Source organism: Phyllostomus discolor, chromosome 3, assembly GCF_004126475.2.
Source record: "Phyllostomus discolor isolate MPI-MPIP mPhyDis1 chromosome 3, mPhyDis1.pri.v3, whole genome shotgun sequence".
NCBI lineage: Eukaryota > Metazoa > Chordata > Mammalia > Chiroptera > Phyllostomidae > Phyllostomus > Phyllostomus discolor.
This window is the reverse complement of record NC_040905.2, coordinates 124,148,163-124,155,664: the sequence shown is the minus strand read 5'-3', so window position 1 is coordinate 124,155,664 and position 7,502 is coordinate 124,148,163. Positions and strand designations below refer to the sequence as shown.

The following is a 7,502-nucleotide window of genomic DNA, read 5'->3' as shown; positions in this document are numbered from 1 at the left end:
GAAGCTGGGACCTTAAAATTGATAATCCCCATGTGGGACAGACCCCCTGATACCTTAGCCCTACCCCAGGGACACCTGACAGGTTTTTGCCAAAGAGGTTTCTGGAGTCAGCTGGGGCTCTCCAAAGTACACAGAGCCGGCCAGAAAGGGACCCTCCTTAACTTAGGTCATGATTAAAATCACCCCCACCTAACTTTTGTACTTGTGGAGTTAACAGACCCACTCCCTGTGGCCTCAGGCCTCGGAGGATTAAATAACTTGGGAACTTTCCAAAGTATTTCGGATGCTTTCTCCTGGAAATAGTGTTTTCTTTCTTGTTTTTTAGATAGCAGGTTTGGTGGGTTTGTGTACTAGGTTACGGAGTGAGAGGGCCTGTGGCCTGTCCTGCAGTTTCTTCGTTTCCCTCTACCCGCTGCTAATTCCATTAAAACCAAAAAAATAAAAATACGATAACGTTAGAATATCGGGGAAGAGAAATCAGTAAATGAACAGGTTTCTGAAGGATGGAAAAATTGAGACCTACAACGGTATGGCAGCGGTGGGATTCGAACCCACGCCATCGAAATGACTGGAGCCTAAATCCAGCGCCTTAGACCACTCGGCCACGCTACCTCCCGCTCATCAGGTTCCCCATAGAGACTATATTAGTTGAATGACGCAGCAGTATGTGGTCTACTGATCCGCCCCTGCGGATGTGCGCATGTCCGATATCGCCAGCCTTTCCCATTCTTACGACAAACGCTGGTCTTCCCCCTGGGTCTCGGAGTGATAGTGCTCTCTAGATCCTCAGGAGTTACTATTATTACAACACAGGGTTACAAAGGAAAGAGGAGTTACTCAACATTAAACGTAAGGTTCAATCCTCAGGTATGTGTGTGTTTTATCTTCCTTGAACGTGGTATATACTGTCTCTGGCCACCTGGGGGCGGTGCAGCGTCGCCGCGCTTCCCGGCCGACCCTGGGTGCTCTCCATTCCGCAGGCTCCCAACCCCTATTTCCTGGCACCTCTGCGGTCCTGCATAGCCAGGTGGTCTGGCCCCTGCCCCTACAATGTAAGAACCACGTGTCCAGGGAGGAAAATTGCTGAAGGTTGTAGATTATTGGTCCTCCATCATCTCAGAGGGAGAAACACGCCCAGAGAAGTCAGTAACTCGTCTCAGCTGCCCAGGCAGAGCTAGCTCTCTCCTAGGCAGGCTGTTTCAGTGTGGTTTTTTTAAATGCCGTAAATACAGAGCAAATACAATAAACACACAGCAAACATCTATTTCCCGCCACCAAGATGTGTTCACATTTTGTATATTTGCTTCAAATATTTTCTAATAAATCAAATGAACACTGTAGATGAGTCACGTCTCCTTTGACATCCCCAAGTTCTACGCCCCTTCCTCCTGCCCCAGGAGTTGCAATTCCTTTTAGTCCACTTATTTACTAATTATACCTACACATAGGCTTATCCATTTCTGTGCCTATTTAAGGAAAAATCACAAACAGACATCCAGTATAGTAAAGATAGGTAAGTGGGTGTAGCTGGCTGAATAATGCCCCCCTCCAAGATGTCCACATCCAAGTCCCCAGAACCTGTGACTATGTTACTTTAGGTGACAAAAGAGACTTTGCAGATATGATTAAATTAAGGATCTTGAGATGAGGAGATTATCCTGAATTTTCCAGGTAGGCCCAGTGTAATCACAAGGGTCCTTATGAGAGAGAGGCAGGAATTAGAGAACGAGGCGTGAAGGAAGACAGAAACAGAGGTCGGAATGGTGTAGCCACAAGTCAAGGAATGTGGGCAGCCTCTAGAAGCTGGAAAAGGTAAAGGATATGATCCTTCCCTAGAGCTCCTGTAAAGGAACACAAGGTGCCTGACAGCTTGATTTTAGGACTGCTAACCTCCAGAACTGTAAGGCAATTGTGTTGTTTTAAGCCACTAAATTTTTGGTGATCTGATACAGCAGCAATAGGAAACCAATATAGTGGGTAAACCTACCCACTCTGAAATCACACAGCTTGAGCCTTAACTAGCTGTGTGGCCTTAGGAAAGCTATCTCTCTGGTCCTCAAACACTCATCCCTATAATGGGGTGGCAATAATAGTACCCACCTCACAGAATTTGCTGTGAGAATTAAATTCATTCATTGTGCAAGTATTTGAACAGGAGCATTGATCACTGGGTGGCATTCCACATATATCTCCCCTACCCCTTGCCTCAAGCATGAGTCTCTCCCAGGATGATACTTGGCCCTGCTACAATGCCAACACTAGAAGGGTAGGTGATGGTGTCTTGTTCACCCAATGCTATATCCACAGGACCTAGTACACTGTTGGCAGCAAGACTATCCCTTGAACCAGTGGTTTTGTATCTTGGTTAAAATCACACACTCTTACAATGTGGACTTAGATGAAGTCTGAGGTAAATTTATTCTGTGGAGCTGCCCAGCAGGAAAAGTTGCAGAAATTTAATCTGGACATGGCCAGGCTGTGGTCTGATCTTCAGGATGATCACCCACTGTGGCCACAAGAAGGATTCAGATACATATCTCCAGGTAATCCCCCACAGTGACTCAAAGCATTCTCCATTAGTCAGACTATTTGCTAGCAATCACCCTACCCCTACCATCTCTCTCTCTCCCTTTCTGTCTTTGATAATTGAATTTGAACGAACATTGATTTTTCCCTGCTCAGCTTGAGCAGGCAGAAAAACAGTCTTCTGGGAGAAGGACAACTATTTTCAGAATTCTCAAAACCCTCATGGCAGAGGCTTCTGCAACAGAACCAAAGTCCAGTGGAGCAAGGGCATGAGCTAACTCACTGGTTCCCCCACCCCCCCCAGTGTTTCCACATGCAACCCTGGTGCTGACTCAGCTTTTCATGGTTTTTGCCTTTAAGGGTGAGGCTACTCAGCCACCAAAGGGTGGGGAGGCCACAGAAACAAAGCAACTGGGCTCTGTTTAGTTTTGGGGTTTTTTTAAGTGACATTTAAAAATAACTTTGTAAAAGTAATCCATGTACCTTATTGAAATCTGAGCAAAGAAAAAGTACAAATAAGAAAATAAAATTACCTTTAATTTTCTTCACGCAGTGAAACAATCAATGCTTTGGTAGAGGAAGGCATTTTTTGACATTTTAAATTTGAAATGTAATACATGCTCATTGTGAAATTTTTCAAATGTCTAATGATATTTATGAAGTTAAAGGCAAATTCTCTTCCTCACTACAGCTCTCCTTCATAACCAAATCCAAAGTAACTGTTACAGGGTGCAGCCAAGAGGGAGGATCCCAAATAGGCATTTGAAATGGGGTCCAGAACTCAAGGTGTCCAGGAGATTTTAAGGTGTCTTCACCCCTTCCCCCACAGGTGTGAGTTGGGGGAAGGGGCACACAGAGCAAGAGCATGCAGGGCAGCTTTGCAGCTAATCCATGGCATGGTCATTTAACATACCTATAGCCTTTGGCTGGTCACTTAGATATGCTAAATAGCTATGGCCATGCTCAAGGCCAGGGGGATGGAAAGGGACCTCCCCCCCAAGATGGGACCTGGGAGGCAGGTCCCCTGAGTTACAGTGCCTGCATGGGAGCTGGGAAAAGATTGGCTCCATGACATGGGGTGACACCTGCCCAGACCCACAATGGCGACCAGAAAAGCTGGAGAAGACAGCAGATTGAGGGCAAGTGTGCCCAAGTGTAGGAGGAGTCAGAAATGGGGCTGCAGAAGAAGATTGGCGTGGGGGATTTAAACCCAGACACGGCAGCCATTGGGGGAGAACCACGCGGCCTTGACAGAGTGGGGACTCTTCCTTCCCGTGGCCCTGGGAGAGAGGACCACGTGCCTTTGCCAGAGTGGGGACCACCCCCCACCCCCCGCAGCTTTAGAAGGGGGAACCACCACCTGGTTTTAGCAGAGATCCCGGTAACTCAGCGGAGGGTGCCGGGAACCCAGGGAGGTCTCCCAGTTGAGATGGAGGTCTAACTGGGAAGAACCAGAGGACTGCCTGAGCCATTGAGTTCTATTTCCTTTCCTGAGATACGGTACTCTGGACTGGGCAAAGGGGGAAGGAAGGAAGGACTGTATGTGTTTGTGGGTGTTTTAAGGGACTTTGGGATTTTGGTGAAGACATTAGGTCACTACTTTAAGTTTGTATAGCATTAAATAAACATTTCCTTTCCTTTTCACAAATCTCTGGCATTGAGAGACGTTTTTCCTCAGGCAGTGGACATAACGGACCCGGGGCCTTCTTTCAATAATAGTATATCGTCCCAGGCCCCCCTTGTTTGTTCTGTAACGTAACTACTGTGGAAAAAAATATTTTCCTATGCAGATATTTGGGCAAATGAAACTAGAGGCTCCAACAGGTCCCATTCTAATCCCGGTGTTTGCCTTGCACAAAGGGAGAAACACACTACCCAGATATGGAGGACAGACTGTTCCAAGACCTGACTGCTGTCCAACTCTCATGTTAGATCCAACCAGATCCAGGGCAGAATAGAGACTGCTTCCCCTAGGTCCCCTTGGAGGCTGCCTGGTAGACTCTTCCTCTGTGCCCCATATCATGCTGTCTTATGCTGGTTCCTGGAACAGGCCATTGTCTTTACCCAGGCGGGCACGTAAGGTGTTCTCCCTTATCTGGGGCGGGTCACACACCAGTACCCCCATCTATCCTGCCTTGCCCTATATAACTCCTTAGCGCCTGCCACGTGGTACAGAGCATAGCCACATCATTTTGCTGTTGCCCAAGACACACCTCCTATGTAAGTCCTCTTAATAAACTCTTAATGTAATGATGGAGTTGTCAGCCTCATTAGTCTCTTGGCCTAGGAAAATTTCTCATACCTAGAAAGCCCCAGGACCTTCGGATCCAAGGAGTAGTATGTAAATGCTACACATATGGGAAATTACGTGCTTCACCAGGTCAGGACAATGGCCTATGCCAGAAAGCAGGAGGCAGGGGAGGGGTGCTGATTTATGTCAGAATGAACATTGATTTCCATTAGATAAACCTCAAAGATGAGAGTTGTGGGAGGAAATCACCATTCTGCCATGGGTCCAGTGCATGGGACAGACAGTGAACAGTGAACAGTGTCTCCTGTACCTCTGGACATTTTTTTATTTTTTAAGTATATTTTATTGATTATAATATTACAGTTTCCCCAATTTTTCCTCCTTTATCCCCCCTCTGCCCTGTACCTCCCAACCCTCCAGCATTCCCCCTCCTTAGTGTCCTTCATGTCCATGGGTTGTACATATAAGTTCTTTGAGTTCTCTGTTTCTTATACCATTTTTGATCTCTTCCTATATATTTAATGCCTACTAATTATGCTTCTTCTTCCCTGTACCTTTTCTCCCCTATTCTTCCCTTCTGCCTCCCCACTGAAATCTCTCCATGTGATGTCCATTTCTCTGATTCTGTTCCTGTTCTAGTTGTTTGCTTAGTTTTTGTTTTCATTATTTGTCTTTTCTTTTAGGGTCATTTGTTGATAGTTGTGAGTTTGCTGTCATTTTACTGTTCATGGGTTTGATTATCTTCTTTTTCTCATATAAGTCCCTTTAACATTTCATATAATAATGGCTTGGTGATGATCAACTTCTTTAACTTGACCTTAACCAGGAAGCACTTTATCTGCCCTTCCATTCTAAATGAAAGCTTTGCTGGATAGAGTAATCTTGGATGTAGATTCTTGCCTTTCATGACTTAGAATACTTCTTTCCAGCCCCTTCTTTCCTGCAAGGTTTCTTTTGAGAAATCAGCTGATAGCCTTATGGGCACTCCTTTGTAGGCAACTCTCTCCTTTCCTCTTGCTTTTAAGATTCTCTCTTTGTCTTTAATCTTGGGTAACTTGATGATGTGCCTTGGTGTGTTCCTCTTTGGGTCCAACTTCTTTGGGACTCTCTGGGCTTCCTGGACTTCCTGGAAATCTATTTCCTTTACCAGATTGGGCAAGTTTTCCTTCATTATTTGTTCAAATAAGTTTTCCGTTTCTTGCTATTGTTCTCCTTCTGGCACCCCTATAATTCAGATATTGGAACGCTTCAGGTTGTCCCAGAGATTCCTCAGCCTCTCTTCACTTTTTTTGAATTCTTGTTTCCTCATTCTGTTCCAGTTGGATATTTTTATTTTCCCCTTTTTTCCAAATTGTTGCTTTGAGTCCTGAATTCCTTCCTGTCACTGCTGGTTCCCTGAATTTTTTGCTTTATTTCATTTTGGGTATGTTTCATTTGTTTTTTCATTTTTCGACCAAGCTCATTGAGTTCTGTGAGCATTTTGATTACCAGGACTTTAAATTCTCCATCAGATAGGTTGGTTATCTCCTCATCGCTTAGCTCTCTTTCTGAAGCTATGCCCTGTTCTTTCATTCGGGCCACATTTCTTTGTCTTGGCATGCCTGTTACGCCTTAGGTGTTCACCTGGGTGGAGCAACCCTCCTTGTTGTGCTGCAGCGCTGCTGGTCTGGTTGTTCTGGTTGACTGTTTCTTTAGTTCCTTGGTTGTTGGAGCTCCATGCAGGCACTTCTGGTTGTTTATTGATTTTAGATTGGTTGTTATCCTCCTTTTGGTTATACAAGGAAGCTAAGGGTTTCTACCTACACCTCAGTCTTTGCCAGAATTCCTGTGTTTCCATGTCCTCTTCACAGGGGACAGGGCAGTAAAGAGAGGCAACAAAGCCGTTGCATGGGTACCAGTGCTCCAGAGAATGTTTTCTGGCTTGCATTTCCCCAAACAACTATTGGTATCTTAAAACAAAATCTTACACACACGACCCCACCACCATTGTGAAGGGGAAACCATCAAGATGGTGGTGACCTTGCCTCTCTAATCGACCTCTGGACATTTTATATAAATGAAATCATACAATATGTTGTCTTTTGTATATAGCTTCTTTCATTTAGCATAATGTTTTTAAGGTACATCTGTGTTGTAGCATGTATCAGTATTTCATTCCTTTTTATTACCAATATTCCATTGTATGGATATACCACATTTTCATTATCCATTCATCAGTTGATGGACATTTGGGTTGTGTCCACTTTTTGGCCATTGTCAATAATGCTGCTTTAAACACTCAGTTTTTGTGTGGAAATATGTTTCCATTTCTCTTGGGTATATACCTGTGACTGGAATTGCTGGAGCATGTAGCAGACCTATGTTTAATATTTTAAGGAACTGCCAAACCATTGCCCATATTCCACTCCTGCTTGAAGGGTATGGGGGTCCTAGTTTCCTCACATTCTTGTCAACACTTATTATCTGACTTTTTATTATAGCCATTCTAGTGGGTGTGATTTTGGTTTTCATTTTCTGATGGCTAGTGTTGTTGAGTATCTTTTCATGTGCTTATTGGTCATTTGTATGTCTTCTTTGGAGAACTGTCCAAATGGTTTGCCCATTTTTATTTATTGAGTTGTAAGAGCTCTTTATATATTCTGGTTACATTCCCTAATCAGATATATGATTTTTGAATAGTTTCTCCCATTCTCTGAGTTGTCTTTTCACTTTCTTGATGATATCC

The 7,502-nt window shown here is 44.4% G+C and overlaps 1 non-coding gene across 1 annotated transcript; it reads right to left on the bottom strand.

The window, feature by feature from the left end:
* Positions 1-530: 530 nt before the first annotated feature.
* Positions 531-612, bottom strand: TRNAL-UAG. The gene has a single exon. It is a non-coding gene; the product is annotated as a tRNA-Leu (tRNA).
* Positions 613-7,502: the final 6,890 nt, after the last annotated feature.